The following is a 21,718-nucleotide window of genomic DNA, read 5'->3' on the forward strand; positions in this document are numbered from 1 at the left end:
ATATACTAATACGTACTAACGTATATCGTTATATAGTATTACGTAATAACGTATAACGCTATAAACTATTACGTAATAACGTATAACGTTATATGCTATTACGTAATAACGTATAACGTTATATACTATTACCTTATAACGTATAACGTTATATACTATTACGTAATGACGAATAACGTTATATGCTATTACATAATAACGTATAACGCTATGTACTTTTACGTAATGACGTAAAACGTTATATAGTAATACGTACTAACGTATAACGTTATATACTATTACGTAATGACGTATAACGTTATATGCTATTACGTAATAACGTATAACGCTATGTACTTTTACGTAATGACGTAAAACGTTATATAGTAATACGTACTAACGTATAACGTTATATACTATTACGTAATGACGTATAACGTTATATGCTATTACGTAATAACGTACAACGTTATATGCTATTACGTAATAACGTATAACGTTATATACTATTACCTTATAACGTATAACGTTATATACTAATACGTACTAACTTATAACGTTATAAACTATTACGTAATGACGTATAACGTTATATGATATTACGTAATAACGTACAACGTTATGTACTTTTACGTAATGACGTAAAACGTTATATAGTAATACGTACTAACGTATAACGTTATATACTATTGCTTAATGACGTTAAACGTTATATACTAATACGTACTAACGTATATCGTTATATAGTATTACGTAATGACGTATAACGTTATATATCATTACGTAATAACGTATAACGATATAGACTATTACGTTAAAACGTGTAACGTTATATACTATTACGTAATGACGAATAACGTTATATGCTATTACGTAATAACGTATAACGCTATGTACTTTTACGTAATGACGTAAAACGTTATATAGTAATACGTACTAACGTATAACGTTATATACTATTACGTAATGACGTATAACGTTATATGCTATTACGTAATAACGTATAACGCTATATACTTTTACGTAATGACGTAAAACGTTATATAGTAATACGTACTAATGTATAACGTTATATACTATTACGTAATGACGTATAACGTTATATGCTATTACGTAATAACGTATAACGCTATATACTTCTACGTAATGACGTAAAACGTTATATAGTAATACGTACTAACGTATAACGTTATATACTATTACGTAATGACGTATAACGTCATATACTAGTACGTAATGACGTATAACGTTATGTAGTATTACGTAATGACGTATAACGTTATATGCTATTACGTAATAACGTATAACGTTATATACTATTACGTAATAACGTGCAACGTTATATACTATTACGTAATGACGTATAACGTTATATGCTATTACGTAATAACGTATAACGTTATATACTATTACCTTATAACGTATAACGTTATATACTAATACGTACTAACGTATAACGTTATAAACTATTACGTAATAACGTATAACGTTATATGATATTACGTAATAACGTACAACGTTATATACTATTACGTAATAACGTATAACGTTATATACTATTACCTTATTTCGTATAACGTTATATACTACTACGTACTAACGTATAACGTTATAAACTATTACGTAATAACGTATAATGTTATATATCACTACGTAATAACGTATGACGTTATAGACTATTACGTTAAAACGTATAACGTTATATACTATTACGTAATGACGAATAACGTTATAAACTATTACGTAATGGCGTATAACGTTATATGCTATTACGTAATAACGTACAACGCTATATACTATTATGAAATGACGTATAACGTTATATACTATTACGTAATGACGTATAACGTTATATGCTATGACGTATTAACGTATAACGCTATATACTATTACGTAATGACGTAAAACGTTATATACTAATACGTACTAACGTATAACGTTATAAACTAATACGTAATAACGTATAACGTTATATGCTATTACGTAATAACGTACAACGCTATATACTATAATGTAATAACGTATAACGTTATATAGTATTACGTAATGACGTATAACGTTATATAGTATTACGTAATGACGTATAACTTTATATAATATTACGTAAGGACGTAAAACGTTATATACTAATACGTTCTAACGTATATCGTTATATAGTATTATGTAATGACTTATAACGTTATATACTATTACGTAATGACGTATAACGTTATATGCTATTACGGAATAACGTATATCGTTATATAGTATTACGTAATAACATATAACGTTATATACTATTACCTACTAACGTATATCGTTATATAGTGTTACTTTATGACGTATAACGTTATATGCTATTACGTAATAACGTATAACGTTATATACTATTACGTAATGACGTATAACGTTATATACTATTACGTAATGACGTATAACGTTATATGCTATTACGTAATAACGTATAACGCTATATACTTTTACGTAATGACGTAAAACGTTATATAGTAATATGTACTAACGTATAACGTTATATGCTATTACGGAATAACGTATATCGTTATAAACTATTACGTAATAACGTATAACGTTATAAACTATTACGTAATAACGTATAACGTTATATAGTATTACGTAATGACGTATAACTTTATATGCTATTACGTAATAACGTACAACGTTATATACTATTACGTAATAACGTATAACGTTATATACTATTACGTACAAACGTATATCGTTATAAACTATTACGTAATAACGTATAACGTTATATACTATTACCTTATTTCGTATAACGTTATATACTACTACGTACTAACGTATAACGTTATAAACTATTACGTAATAACGTATAATGTTATATATCATTACGTAATAACGTATGACGTTATAGACTATTACGTTAAAACGTATAACGTTATATACTATTACGTAATGACGAATAACGTTATAAACTATTACGTAATGGCGTATAACGTTATATGCTATTACGTAATAACGTACAACGCTATATACTATTATGAAATGACGTATAACGTTATATACTATTACGTAATGACGTATAACGTTATGTACTATTACCTTATAACGTAAAACGTTATATGCTATTACGTAATAACGTATATCGTTATATAGTGTTACTTTATGACGTATAACGTTATATGCTATTACGTAATAACGTATAACGTTATATACTATTACGTAATGACGTATAACGTTATATACTATTACGTAATGACGTATAACGTTATGTACTATTACCTTATAACGTAAAACGTTATATGCTATTACGTAATAACGTATAACGATATATACTATTACGTAATGACGTAAAACGTTATATACTAATACGTACTAACGTATATTGTTATATAGTATTACGTAATAACGTATAACGCTATAAACTATTACGTAATAACGTATAACGTTATATACTAATACGTAATGACGTATAGCATTATATACAATTACGTAATAACGTATAACGTTATACACTATTACGTAATCACGTATAACTTTATGTAGTATTACCTTATAACGTATAACGTTATATGCTATTACGTAATAACGTATAACGTTATATACTATTACGTAATGACGTATAACGTTATATGCTATTACGGAATAACGTATATCGTTATAAACTATTACGTAATAACGTATAACGTTATAAACTATTACGTACTAACGTATAACGTTATATACTATTGCTTAATGACGTTAAACGTTATATACTAATACGTACTCACGTATATCGTTATATAGTATTACGTAATGACGTATAACGTTATATATCATTACGTAATAACGTATAACGTTATAGACTATTACGTTAAAACGTATAACGTTATATACTATTACGTAATGACGAATAACGTTATATGCTATTACGTAATAACGTATAACGCTATATACTTTTACGTAATGACGTAAAACGTTATATAGTAATACGTACTAACGTATAACGTTATATACTATTACGTAATGACGTATAACGTTATATGCTATTACGTAATAACGTATAACGCTATATACTTTTACGTAATGACGTAAAACGTTATATAGTAATACGTACTAATGTATAACGTTATATACTATTACGTAATGACGTATAACGTTATATGCTATTACGTAATAACGTATAACGCTATATACTTTTACGTAATCACGTAAAACGTTATATAGTAATACGTACTAACGTATAACGTTATATACTATTACGTAATGACGTATAACGTCATATACTAGTACGTAATGACGTATAACGTTATGTAGTATTACGTAATGACGTATAACGTTATATGCTATTACGTAATAACGTATAACGCTATATACTATTATGAAATGACGTATAACGTTATATACTATTACGTAATGACGTATAACGTTATATGCTATTACGTAATAACGTATAACGCTATATACTTTTACGTAATGACGTAAAACGTTATATAGTAATACGTACTAATGTATAACGTTATATACTATTACGTAATGACGTATAACGTTATATGCTATTACGTAATAACGTATAACGCTATATACTTTTACGTAATGACGTAAAACGTTATATAGTAATACGTACTAACGTATAACGTTATATGCTATTACGTAATAACGTATAGCGTTATATACTATTACGCAGTGACGTATAACGTTATATGCTATTACGTAATAACGTATAACGCTATATACTATTATGAAATGACGTATAACGTTATATACTATTACGTAATGACGTATAACGTTATATGCTATTACGTAATAACGTATAACGCTATATACTATTACGTAATGACGTAAAACGTTATGTAGTGTTACGTAATGACGTATAACGTTATGTAGTATTACCTTATAACGTATAACGTTATGTAGTATTAGGTAATAACGTATGACGTTATGTTGTATTTCCTTATGACGTATTACGGTATATACTATTAGGTAATGACGTATAACGTTATGTAGTATTACCTTATGACGTATAACGTTATATACTATTACGTAATGACGTATAACGTTATATACTATTACGTAATGACTTACAACGTTATATGCGATTATGTAAGAACGTATAACGTTATATACTGTTACGTAATGACGTAAAACGTTATATACTAATACGTACTAACGTATAACGTTATATACTATTACGTAATGACGTATAACGTTATATGCTATTACGTAATAACGTATAACGCTATATACTACTACGTAATGACGTAAAACGTTATATAGTAATACGTACTAACGTATAACGTTATATACTATTACGTAATGACGTATAACGTTATATGCTATTACGGTATAACGTATATCGTTATATAGTATTACGTAATAACGTATAACGTTATAAACTATTACGTAATAACGTATAACGTTATATAGTATTACGTAATAACGTATAACGTTATATGCTATTACGTAATAACGTACAACGTTATAGACTATTACGTAATAACGTATAACGTTATATAGTATTACGTAATGACGTATAACTTTATGTAGTATTACCTTATAACGTATAACGTTATATGCTATTACGTAATAACGTATAACGTTATATACTATTACGTAATGACGTATAACGTTATATGCTATTACGGAATAACGTATAACGTTATATACTATTACGTAATGACGTATAACGTTATATGCTATTACGGAATAACGTATATCGTTATATAGTATTACGTAATAACATATAACGTTATATACTATTACCTACTAACGTATATCGTTATATAGTGTTACTTTATGACGTATAACGTTATATGCTATTACGTAATAACGTATAACGTTATATACTATTACGTAATGACGTATAACGTTATATACTATTACGTAATGACGTATAACGTTATGTACTATTACCTTATAACGTATAACGTTATATGCTATTACGTAATAACGTATAACGATATATACTATTACGTAATGACGTAAAACGTTATATACTAATACGTACTAACGTATTTCGATATATAGTATTACGTAATAACGTATAACGCTATAAACTATTACGTAATAACGTATAACATTATATACTAATACGTAATGACGTATAGCATTATATACAATTACGTAATAACGTATAACGTTATATACTATTACGTAATCACGTATAACTTTATGTAGTATTACCTTATAACGTATAACGTTATATGCTATTACGTAATAACGTATAACGTTATATACTACTACGTAATGACGTATAACGTTATATGCTATTACGGAATAACGTATATCGTTATAAACTATTACGTAATAACGTATATAGTCATAAACTATTACGTACTAACGTATAACGTTATATACTATTGCTTAATGACGTTAAACGTTATATACTAATAGGTACTAACGTATATCGTTATATAGTATTACGTAATGACGTATAACGTTATATATCATTACGTAATAACGTATAACGTTATAGACTATTACGTTAAAACGTATAACGTTATATACTATTACGTAATGACGAATAACGTTATATGCTATTACGTAATAACGTATAACGCTATGTACTTTTACGTAATGACGTAAAACGTTATATAGTAATACGTACTAACGTATAACGTTATATACTATTACGTAATGACGTATAACGTTATATGCTATTACGTAATAACGTATAACGCTATATACTTTTACGTAATGACGTAAAACGTTATATAGTAATACGTACTAATGTATAACGTTATATACTATTACGTAATGACGTATAACGTTATATGCTATTACGTAATAACGTATAACGCTATATACTTTTACGTAATGACGTAAAACGTTATATAGTAATATGTACTAACGTATAACGTTATATGCTATTACGGAATAACGTATATCGTTATAAACTATTACGTAATAACGTATAACGTTATAAACTATTACGTAATAACGTATAACGTTATATAGTATTACGTAATGACGTATAACTTTATATGCTATTACGTAATAACGTACAACGTTATATACTATTACGTAATAACGTATAACGTTATATACTATTACGTACAAACGTATATCGTTATAAACTATTACGTAATGGCGTATAACGTTATATGCTATTACGTAATAACGTACAACGCTATATACTATTATGAAATGACGTATAACGTTATATACTATTACGTAATGACGTATAACGTTATATGCTATGACGTATTAACGTATAACGCTATATACTATTACGTAATGACGTAAAACGTTATATACTAATACGTACTAACGTATAACGTTATAAACTAATACGTAATAACGTATAACGTTATATGCTATTACGTAATAACGTACAACGTTATATACTATAATGTAATAACGTATAACGTTATATAGTATTACGTAATGACGTATAACGTTATATAGTATTACGTAAGGACGTATAACTTTATATAATATTACGTAAGGACGTAAAACGTTATATACTAATACGTTCTAACGTATATCGTTATATAGTATTACGTAATGACTTATAACGTTATAAACTATTACGTAATAACGTATAACGTTATATACTAATACGTAATGACGTATAACGTTATATGCTATTACGGAATAACGTATATCGTTATATAGTATTACGTAATAACATATAACGTTATATACTATTACGTACTAACGTATATCGTTATATAGTGTTACTTTATGACGTATAACGTTATATGCTATTACGTAATAACGTATAACGTTATATACTATTACGTAATGACGTATAACGTTATATACTATTACGTAATGACGTATAACGTTATGTACTATTACCTTATAACGTAAAACGTTATATGCTATTACGTGATAACGTATAACGATATATACTATTACGTAATGACGTAAAACGTTATATACTAATACGTACTAACGTATATTGTTATATAGTATTACGTAATAACGTATAACGCTATAAACTATTACGTAATAACGTATAACGTTATATACTAATACGTAATGACGTATAGCATTATATACAATTACGTAATAACGTATAACGTTATACACTATTACGTAATCACGTATAACTTTATGTAGTATTACCTTATAACGTATAACGTTATATGCTATTACGTAATAACGTATAACGTTATATACTATTACGTAATGACGTATAACGTTATATGCTATTACGGAATAACGTATATCGTTATAAACTATTACGTAATAACGTATAACGTTATAAACTATTACGTACTAACGTATAACGTTATATACTATTGCTTAATGACGTTAAACGTTATATACTAATACGTACTCACGTATATCGTTATATAGTATTACGTAATGACGTATAACGTTATATATCATTACGTAATAACGTATAACGTTATAGACTATTACGTTAAAACGTATAACGTTATATACTATTACGTAATGACGAATAACGTTATATGCTATTACGTAATAACGTATAACGCTATATACTTTTACGTAATGACGTAAAACGTTATATAGTAATACGTACTAACGTATAACGTTATATACTATTACGTAATGACGTATAACGTTATATGCTATTACGTAATAACGTATAACGCTATATACTTTTACGTAATGACGTAAAACGTTATATAGTAATACGTACTAATGTATAACGTTATATACTATTACGTAATGACGTATAACGTTATATGCTATTACGTAATAACGTATAACGCTATATACTTTTACGTAATCACGTAAAACGTTATATAGTAATACGTACTAACGTATAACGTTATATACTATTACGTAATGACGTATAACGTCATATACTAGTACGTAATGACGTATAACGTTATGTAGTATTACGTAATGACGTATAACGTTATATGCTATTACGTAATAACGTATAACGCTATATACTATTATGAAATGACGTATAACGTTATATACTATTACGTAATGACGTATAACGTTATATGCTATTACGTAATAACGTATAACGCTATATACTTTTACGTAATGACGTAAAACGTTATATAGTAATACGTACTAATGTATAACGTTATATACTATTACGTAATGACGTATAACGTTATATGCTATTACGTAATAACGTATAACGCTATATACTTTTACGTAATGACGTAAAACGTTATATAGTAATACGTACTAACGTATAACGTTATATGCTATTACGTAATAACGTATAGCGTTATATACTATTACGCAGTGACGTATAACGTTATATGCTATTACGTAATAACGTATAACGCTATATACTATTATGAAATGACGTATAACGTTATATACTATTACGTAATGACGTATAACGTTATATGCTATTACGTAATAACGTATAACGCTATATACTATTACGTAATGACGTAAAACGTTATATAGTAATACGTACTAACGTATAACGTTATATAATATTACGTAATGACGTATAACGTCATATACTAGTACGTAATGACGTATAACGTTATGTAGTGTTACGTAATGACGTATAACGTTATGTAGTATTACCTTATAACGTATAACGTTATGTAGTATTAGGTAATAACGTATGACGTTATGTTGTATTTCCTTATGACGTATAACGGTATATACTATTAGGTAATGACGTATAACGTTATGTAGTATTATCTTATGACGTATAACGTTATATACTATTACGTAATGACGTATAACGTTATATACTATTACGTAATGACTTACAACGTTATATGCTATTATGTAAGAACGTATAACGTTATATACTGTTACGTAATGACGTAAAACGTTATATACTAATACGTACTAACGTATAACGTTATATACAATTACGTAATGACGTATAACGTTATATGCTATTACGTAATAACGTATAACGCTATATACTACTACGTAATGACGTAAAACGTTATATAGTAATACGTACTAACGTATAACGTTATATACTATTACGTAATGACGTATAACGTTATATGCTATTACGGTATAACGTATATCGTTATATAGTATTACGTAATAACGTATAACGTTATAAACTATTACGTAATAACGTATAACGTTATATAGTATTACGTAATAACGAATAACGTTATAAACTATTACGTAATAACGTATAACTTTATATACTACTTCTTAATAACGTATAACGTTATGTACTATTACCTTATAACGTATAACGTTATATGCTATTACGTAATAACGTATAACGGTATATACTACTACGTAATGACGTAAAACGTTATATACTAATACGTACTAACGTATATCGTTATATAGTATTACGTAATAACGTATAACGCCATAAACTATTACGTAATAACGTATAACGTTATATACTAATACGTAATAACGTATAACGTTATATGCTATTACGTAATGACATGAAACTTTATATACTAATACGTACTAACGTATAACGTTATAAACTAATACGTAATAACGTATAACGTTATATGCTATTACGTAATAACGTACAACGTTATATACTATAATATAATAACGTATAACGTTATATAGTATTACGTAATGACGTATAACGTTATATAGTATTACGTAAGGACGTATAACTTTATATAATGTTACGTAAGGACGTAAAACGTTATATACTAATACGTTCTAACGTATATCGTTATATAGTATTACGTAATGACTTATAACGTTATAAACTATTACGTAATAACGTATAACGTTATATACTAATACGTAATGACGTATAACGTTATATGCTATTACGGAATAACGTATATCGTTATATAGTATTACGTAATAACATATAACGTTATATACTATTACGTACTAACGTATATCGTTATATAGTGTTACTTTATGACGTATAACGTTATATGCTATTACGTAATAACGTATAACGTTATATACTATTACGTAATGACGTATAACGTTATATACTATTAAGTAATGACGTATAACGTTATGTACTATTACCTTATAACGTATAACGTTATATGCTATTACGTAATAACGTATAACGATATATACTATTACTTAATGACGTAAAACGTTATATACTAATACATACTAACGTATATCGTTATATAGTATTACGTAATAACGTATAACGCTATAAACTATTACGTAATAACGTATAACGTTATATACTAATACGTAATAACGTATAACGTTATATGCTATTACGTAATAACGTACAACGTTATATACTATAATGTAATAACGTATAACGTTATATAGTATTACGTAATGACGTATAACGTTATATAGTATTACGTAAGGACGTATAACTTTATATAATATTACGTAAGGACGTAAAACGTTATATACTAATACGTTCTAACGTATATCGTTATATAGTATTACGTAATGACTTATAACGTTATAAACTATTACGTAATAACGTATAACGTTATATACTAATACGTAATGACGTATAACGTTATATGCTATTACGGAATAACGTATATCGTTATATAGTATTACGTAATAACATATAACGTTATATACTATTACGTACTAACGTATATCGTTATATAGTGTTACTTTATGACGTATAACGTTATATGCTATTACGTAATAACGTATAACGTTATATACTATTTCGTAATGACGTATAACGTTATATACTATTACGTAATGACGTATAACGTTATGTACTATTACCTTATAACGTAAAACGTTATATGCTATTACGTGATAACGTATAACGATATATACTATTACGTAATGACGTAAAACGTTATATACTAATACGTACTAACGTATATTGTTATATAGTATTACGTAATAACGTATAACGCTATAAACTATTACGTAATAACGTATAACGTTATATACTAATACGTAATGACGTATAGCATTATATACAATTACGTAATAACGTATAACGTTATACACTATTACGTAATCACGTATAACTTTATGTAGTATTACCTTATAACGTATAACGTTATATGCTATTACGTAATAACGTATAACGTTATATACTATTACGTAATGACGTATAACGTTATATGCTATTACGGAATAACGTATATCGTTATAAACTATTACGTAATAACGTATAACGTTATAAACTATTACGTACTAACGTATAACGTTATATACTATTGCTTAATGACGTTAAACGTTATATACTAATACGTACTCACGTATATCGTTATATAGTATTACGTAATGACGTATAACGTTATATATCATTACGTAATAACGTATAACGTTATAGACTATTACGTTAAAACGTATAACGTTATATACTATTACGTAATGACGAATAACGTTATATGCTATTACGTAATAACGTATAACGCTATATACTTTTACGTAATGACGTAAAACGTTATATAGTAATACGTACTAATGTATAACGTTATATACTATTACGTAATGACGTATAACGTTATATGCTATTACGTAATAACGTATAACGCTATATACTTTTACGTAATGACGTAAAACGTTATATAGTAATACGTACTAACGTATAACGTTATATGCTATTACGTAATAACGTATAGCGTTATATACTATTACGCAGTGACGTATAACGTTATATGCTATTACGTAATAACGTATAACGCTATATACTATTATGAAATGACGTATAACGTTATATACTATTACGTAATGACGTATAACGTTATATGCTATTACGTAATAACGTATAACGCTATATACTATTACGTAATGACGTAAAACGTTATATAGTAATACGTACTAACGTATAACGTCATATAATATTACGTAATGACGTATAACGTCATATACTAGTACGTAATGACGTATAACGTTATGTAGTGTTACGTAATGACGTATAACGTTATGTAGTATTACCTTATAACGTATAACGTTATGTAGTATTAGGTAATAACGTATGACGTTATGTTGTATTTCCTTATGACGTATAACGGTATATACTATTAGGTAATGACGTATAACGTTATGTAGTATTACCTTATGACGTATAACGTTATATACTATTACGTAATGACGTATAACGTTATATACTATTACGTAATGACTTACAACGTTATATGCTATTATGTAAGAACGTATAACGTTATATACTGTTACGTAATGACGTAAAACGTTATATACTAATACGTACTAACGTATAACGTTATATACTATTACGTAATGACGTATAACGTTATATGCTATTACGTAATAACGTATAACGCTATATACTACTACGTAATGACGTAAAACGTTATATAGTAATACGTACTAACGTATAACGTTATATACTATTACGTAATGACGTATAACGTTATATGCTATTACGGTATAACGTATATCGTTATATAGTATTACGTAATAACGTATAACGTTATAAACTATTACGTAATAACGTATAACGTTATATAGTATTACGTAATAACGAATAACGTTATAAACTATTACGTAATAACGTATAACTTTATATACTACTTCTTAATAACGTATAACGTTATGTACTATTACCTTATAACGTATAACGTTATATGCTATTACGTAATAACGTATAACGGTATATACTACTACGTAATGACGTAAAACGTTATATACTAATACGTACTAACGTATATCGTTATATAGTATTACGTAATAACGTATAACGCTATAAACTATTACGTAATAACGTATAACGTTATATACTAATACGTAATAACGTATAACGTTATATGCTATTACGTAATGACATGAAACTTTATATACTAATACGTACTAACGTATAACGTTATAAACTAATACGTAATAACGTATAACGTTATATGCTATTACGTAATAACGTACAACGTTATATACTATAATGTAATAACGTATAACGTTATATAGTATTACGTAATGATGTATAACGTTATATAGTATTACGTAAGGACGTATAACTTTATATAATATTATGTAAGGACGTAAAACGTTATATACTAATACGTTCTAACGTATATCGTTATATAGTATTACGTAATGACTTATAACGTTATAAACTATTACGTAATAACGTATAACGTTATATACTAATACGTAATGACGTATAACGTTATATGCTATTACGGAATAACGTATATCGTTATATAGTATTACGTAATAACATATAACGTTATATACTATTACGTACTAACGTATATCGTTATATAGTGTTACTTTATGACGTATAACGTTATATGCTATTACGTAATAACGTATAACGTTATATACTATTACGTAATGACGTATAACGTTATATACTATTAAGTAATGACGTATAACGTTATGTACTATTACCTTATAACGTATAACGTTATATGCTATTACGTAATAACGTATAACGATATATACTATTACTTAATGACGTAAAACGTTATATACTAATACGTACTAACGTATATCGTTATATAGTATTACGTAATAACGTATAACGCTATAAACTATTACGTAATAACGTATAACGTTATATACTAATACGTAATGACGTATAGCATTATATACAATTACGTAATAACGTATAACGTTATACACTATTACGTAATCACGTATAACTTTATGTAGTATTACCTTATAACGTATAACGTTATATGCTATTACGTAATAACGTATAACGTTATATACTATTACGTAATGACGTATAACGTTATATGCTATTACGGAATAACGTATATCGTTATAAACTATTACGTAATAACGTATAACGTTATAAACTATTACGTAATAACGTATAACGTTATATAGTATTACGTAATGACGTATAACTTTATATGCTATTACTTAATAACGTACAACGTTATATACTATTACGTAATAACGTATAACGTTATATACTATTACGTACGAACGTATATCGTCATAAACTATTACGTACTAACGTATAACGTTATATACTATTGCTTAATGACGTTAAACGTTATATACTAATACTTACTAACGTATATCGTTATATAGTATTACGTAATGACGTATAACGTTATATATCATTACGTAATAACGTATAACGTTATAGACTATTACGTTAAAACGTATAACGTTATATACTATTACGTAATGACGAATAACGTTATATGCTATTACGTAATAACGTATAACGCTATATACTTTTACGTAATGACGTAAAACGTTATATAGTAATACGTACTAACGTATAACGTTATATACTATTACGTAATGACGTATAACGTTATATGCTATTACGTAATAACGTATAACGCTATATACTTTTACGTAATGACGTAAAACGTTATATAGTAATACGTACTAATGTATAACGTTATATACTATTACGTAATGACGTATAACGTTATATGCTATTACGTAATAACGTATAACGCTATATACTTTTACGTAATCACGTAAAACGTTATATAGTAATACGTACTAACGTATAACGTTATATACTATTACGTAATGACGTATAACGTCATATACTAGTACGTAATGACGTATAACGTTATGTAGTATTACGTAATGACGTATAACGTTATATGCTATTACGTAATAACGTATAACGCTATATACTATTATGAAATGACGTATAACGTTATATACTATTACGTAATGACGTATAACGTTATATGCTATTACGTAATAACGTATAACGCTATATACTTTTACGTAATGACGTAAAACGTTATATAGTAATACGTACTAATGTATAACGTTATATACTATTACGTAATGACGTATAACGTTATATGCTATTACGTAATAACGTATAACGCTATATACTTTTACGTAATGACGTAAAACGTTATATAGTAATACGTACTAACGTATAACGTTATACGCTATTACGTAATAACGTATAGCGTTATATACTATTACGCAGTGACGTATAACGTTATATGCTATTACGTAATAACGTATAACGCTATATACTATTATGAAATGACGTATAACGTTATATACTATTACGTAATGACGTATAACGTTATATGCTATCACGTAATAACGTATAACGCTATATACTATTACGTAATGACGTAAAACGTTATATAGTAATACGTACTAACGTATAACGTTATATAATATTACGTAATGACGTATAACGTCATATACTAGTACGTAATGACGTATAACGTTATGTAGTGTTACGTAATGACGTATAACGTTATGTAGTATTACCTTATAACGTATAACGTTATGTAGTATTAGGTAATAACGTATGACGTTATGTTGTATTTCCTTATGACGTATAACGGTATATACTATTAGGTAATGACGTATAACGTTATGTAGTATTACCTTATGACGTATAACGTTATATACTATTACGTAATGACGTATAACGTTATATACTATTACGTAATGACTTACAACGTTATATGCTATTACGTAATAACGTATAACGCTATATACTACTACGTAATGACGTAAAACGTTATATAGTAATACGTACTAACGTATAACGTTATATACTATTACGTAATGACGTATAACGTTATATGCTATTACGGTATAACGTATATCGTTATATAGTATTACGTAATAACGTATAACGTTATAAACTATTACGTAATAACGTATAACGTTATATAGTATTACGTAAGAACGAATAACGTTATAAACTATTACGTAATAACGTATAACTTTATATACTACTTCTTAATAACGTATAACGTTATGTACTATTACCTTATAACGTATAACGTTATATGCTATTACGTAATAACGTATAACGGTATATACTACTACGTAATGACGTAAAACGTTATATACTAATACGTACTAACGTATATCGTTATATAGTATTACGTAATAACGTATAACGCTATAAACTATTACGTAATAACGTATAACGTTATATACTAATACGTAATAACGTATAACGTTATATGCTATTACGTAATGACATGAAACTTTATATACTAATACGTACTAACGTATAACGTTATAAACTAATACGTAATAACGTATAACGTTATATGCTATTACGTAATAACGTACAACGTTATATACTATAATGTAATAACGTATAACGTTATATAGTATTACGTAATGACGTATAACGTTATATAGTATTACGTAAGGACGTATAACTTTATATAATATTATGTAAGGACGTAAAACGTTATATACTAATACGTTCTAACGTATATCGTTATATAGTATTACGTAATGACTTATAACGTTATAAACTATTACGTAATAACGTATAACGTTATATACTAATACGTAATGACGTATAACGTTATATGCTATTACGGAATAACGTATATCGTTATATAGTATTACGTAATAACATATAACGTTATATACTACTACGTAATGACGTAAAACGTTATATAGTAATACGTACTAACGTATAACGTTATATACTATTACGTAATGACGTATAACGTTATATGCTATTACGGTATAACGTATATCGTTATATAGTATTACGTAATAACGTATAACGTTATATATCATTACGTAATAACGTATAACGTTATAGACTATTACGTTAAAACGTATAACGTTATATACTATTACGTAATGACGAATAACGTTATATGCTATTACGTAATAACGTATAACGCTATATACTTTTACGTAATGACGTAAAACGTTATATAGTAATACGTACTAACGTATAACGTTATATACTATTACGTAATGACGTATAACGTTATATGCTATTACGTAATAACGTATAACGCTATATACTTTTACGTAATGACGTAAAACGTTATATAGTAATACGTACTAATGTATAACGTTATATACTATTACGTAATGACGTATAACGTTATATGCTATTACGTAATAACGTATAACGCTATATACTTTTACGTAATCACGTAAAACGTTATATAGTAATACGTACTAACGTATAACGTTATATACTATTACGTAATGACGTATAACGTCATATACTAGTACGTAATGACGTATAACGTTATGTAGTATTACGTAATGACGTATAACGTTATATGCTATTACGTAATAACGTATAACGCTATATACTATTATGAAATGACGTATAACGTTATATACTATTACGTAATGACGTATAACGTTATATGCTATTACGTAATAACGTATAACGCTATATACTTTTACGTAATGACGTAAAACGTTATATAGTAATACGTACTAATGTATAACGTTATATACTATTACGTAATGACGTATAACGTTATATGCTATTACGTAATAACGTATAACGCTATATACTTTTACGTAATGACGTAATACGTTATATAGTAATACGTACTAACGTATAACGTTATATGCTATTACGTAATAACGTATAGCGTTATATACTATTACGCAGTGACGTATAACGTTATATGCTATTACGTAATAACGTATAACGCTATATACTATTATGAAATGACGTATAACGTTATATACTATTACGTAATGACGTATAACGTTATATGCTATCACGTAATAACGTATAACGCTATATACTATTACGTAATGACGTAAAACGTTATATAGTAATACGTACTAACGTATAACGTTATATAATATTACGTAATGACGTATAACGTCATATACTAGTACGTAATGACGTATAACGTTATGTAGTGTTACGTAATGACGTATAACGTTATGTAGTATTACCTTATAACGTATAACGTTATGTAGTATTAGGTAATAACGTATGACGTTATGTTGTATTTCCTTATGACGTATAACGGTATATACTATTAGGTAATGACGTATAACGTTATGTAGTATTACCTTATGACGTATAACGTTATATACTATTACGTAATGACGTATAACGTTATATACTATTACGTAATGACTTACAACGTTATATGCTATTATGTAAGAACGTATAACGTTATATATTGTTACGTAATGACGTAAAACGTTATATACTAATACGTACTAACGTATAACGTTATATACTTTTACGTAATGACGTATAACGTTATATGCTATTACGTAATAACGTATAACGCTATATACTACTACGTAATGACGTAAAACGTTATATAGTAATACGTACTAACGTATAACGTTATATACTATTACGTAATGACGTATAACGTTATATGCTATTACGGTATAACGTATATCGTTATATAGTATTACGTAATAACGTATAACGTTATAAACTATTACGTAATAACGTATAACGTTATATAGTATTACGTAATAACGAATAACGTTATAAACTATTACGTAATAACGTATAACTTTATATACTACTTCTTAATAACGTATAACGTTATGTACTATTACCTTATAACGTATAACGTTATATGCTATTACGTAATAACGTATAACGGTATATACTACTACGTAATGACGTAAAACGTTATATACTAATACGTACTAACGTATATCGTTATATAGTATTACGTAATAACGTATAACGCTATAAACTATTACGTAATAACGTATAACGTTATATACTAATACGTAATAACGTATAACGTTATATGCTATTACGTAATGACATGAAACTTTATATACTAATACGTACTAACGTATAACGTTATAAACTAATACGTAATAACGTATAACGTTATATGCTATTACGTAATAACGTACAACGTTATATACTATAATGTAATAACGTATTACGTTATATAGTATTACGTAATGACGTATAACGTTATATAGTATTACGTAAGGACGTATAACTTTATATAATATTACGTAAGGACGTAAAACGTTATATACTAATACGTTCTAACGTATATCGTTATATAGTATTACGTAATGACTTATAACGTTATAAACTATTACGTAATAACGTATAACGTTATATACTAATACGTAATGACGTATAACGTTATATGCTATTACGGAATAACGTATATCGTTATATAGTATTACGTAATAACATATAACGTTATATACTACTACGTAATGACGTAAAACGTTATATAGTAATACGTACTAACGTATAACGTTATATACTATTACGTAATGACGTATAACGTTATATGCTATTACGGTATAACGTATATCGTTATATAGTATTACGTAATAACGTATAACGTTATAAACTATTACGTAATAACGTATAACGTTATATAGTATTACGTAATAACGAATAACGTTATAAACTATTACGTAATAACGTATAACTTTATATACTACTTCTTAATAACGTATAACGTTATGTACTATTACCTTATAACGTATAACGTTATATGCTATTACGTAATAACGTATAACGGTATATACTACTACGTAATGACGTAAAACGTTATATACTAATACGTACTAACGTATATCGTTATATAGTATTACGTAATAACGTATAACGCTATAAACTATTACGTAATAACGTATAACGTTATATACTAATACGTAATAACGTATAACGTTATATGCTATTACGTAATGACATGAAACTTTATATACTAATACGTACTAACGTATAACGTTATAAACTAATACGTAATAACGTATAACGTTATATGCTATTACGTAATAACGTACAACGTTATATACTATAATGTAATAACGTATAACGTTATATAGTATTACGTAATGACGTATAACGTTATATAGTATTACGTAAGGACGTATAACTTTATATAATATTACGTAAGGACGTAAAACGTTATATACTAATACGTTCTAACGTATATCGTTATATAGTATTACGTAATGACTTATAACGTTATAAACTATTACGTAATAACGTATAACGTTATATACTAATACGTAATGACGTATAACGTTATATGCTATTACGGAATAACGTATATCGTTATATAGTATTACGTAATAACATATAACGTTATATACTATTACGTACTAACGTATATCGTTATATAGTGTTACTTTATGACGTATAACGTTATATGCTATTACGTAATAACGTATAACGTTATATACTATTACGTAATGACGTATAACGTTATATACTATTAAGTAATGACGTATAACGTTATGTACTATTACCTTATAACGTATAACGTTATATGCTATTATGAAATGACGTATAACGTTATATACTATTACGTAATGACGTATAACGTTATATGCTATTACGTAATAACGTATAACGCTATATACTATTACGTAATGACGTAAAACGTTATATAGTAATACGTACTAACGTATAACGTTATATAATATTACGTAATGACGTATAACGTCATATACTAGTACGTAATGACGTATAACGTTATGTAGTGTTACGTAATGACGTATAACGTTATGTAGTATTACCTTATAACGTATAACGTTATGTAGTATTAGGTAATAACGTATGACGTTATGTTGTATTTCCTTATGACGTATAACGGTATATACTATTAGGTAATGACGTATAACGTTATGTAGTATTACCTTATGACGTATAACGTTATATACTATTACGTAATGACGTATAACGTTATATACTATTACGTAATGACTTACAACGTTATATGCTATTATGTAAGAACGTATAACGTTATATACTGTTACGTAATGACGTAAAACGTTATATACTAATACGTACTAACGTATAACGTTATATACTATTACGTAATGACGTATAACGTTATATGCTATTACGTAATAACGTATAACGCTATATACTACTACGTAATGACGTAAAACGTTATATAGTAATACGTACTAACGTATAACGTTATATACTATTACGTAATGACGTATAACGTTATATGCTATTACGGTATAACGTATATCGTTATATAGTATTACGTAATAACGTATAACGTTATAAACTATTACGTAATAACGTATAACGTTATATAGTATTACGTAATAACGAATAACGTTATAAACTATTACGTAATAACGTATAACTTTATATACTACTTCTTAATAACGTATAACGTTATGTACTATTACCTTATAACGTATAACGTTATATGCTATTACGTAATAACGTATAACGGTATATACTACTACGTAATGACGTAAGACGTTATATACTAATACGTACTAACGTATATCGTTATATAGTATTACGTAATAACGTATAACGCTATAAACTATTACGTAATAACGTATAACG

The sequence above is a fragment of the Bombus pascuorum genome, chromosome 8, assembly GCF_905332965.1.
Source record: "Bombus pascuorum chromosome 8, iyBomPasc1.1, whole genome shotgun sequence".
Classification (NCBI taxonomy): domain Eukaryota; kingdom Metazoa; phylum Arthropoda; class Insecta; order Hymenoptera; family Apidae; genus Bombus; species Bombus pascuorum.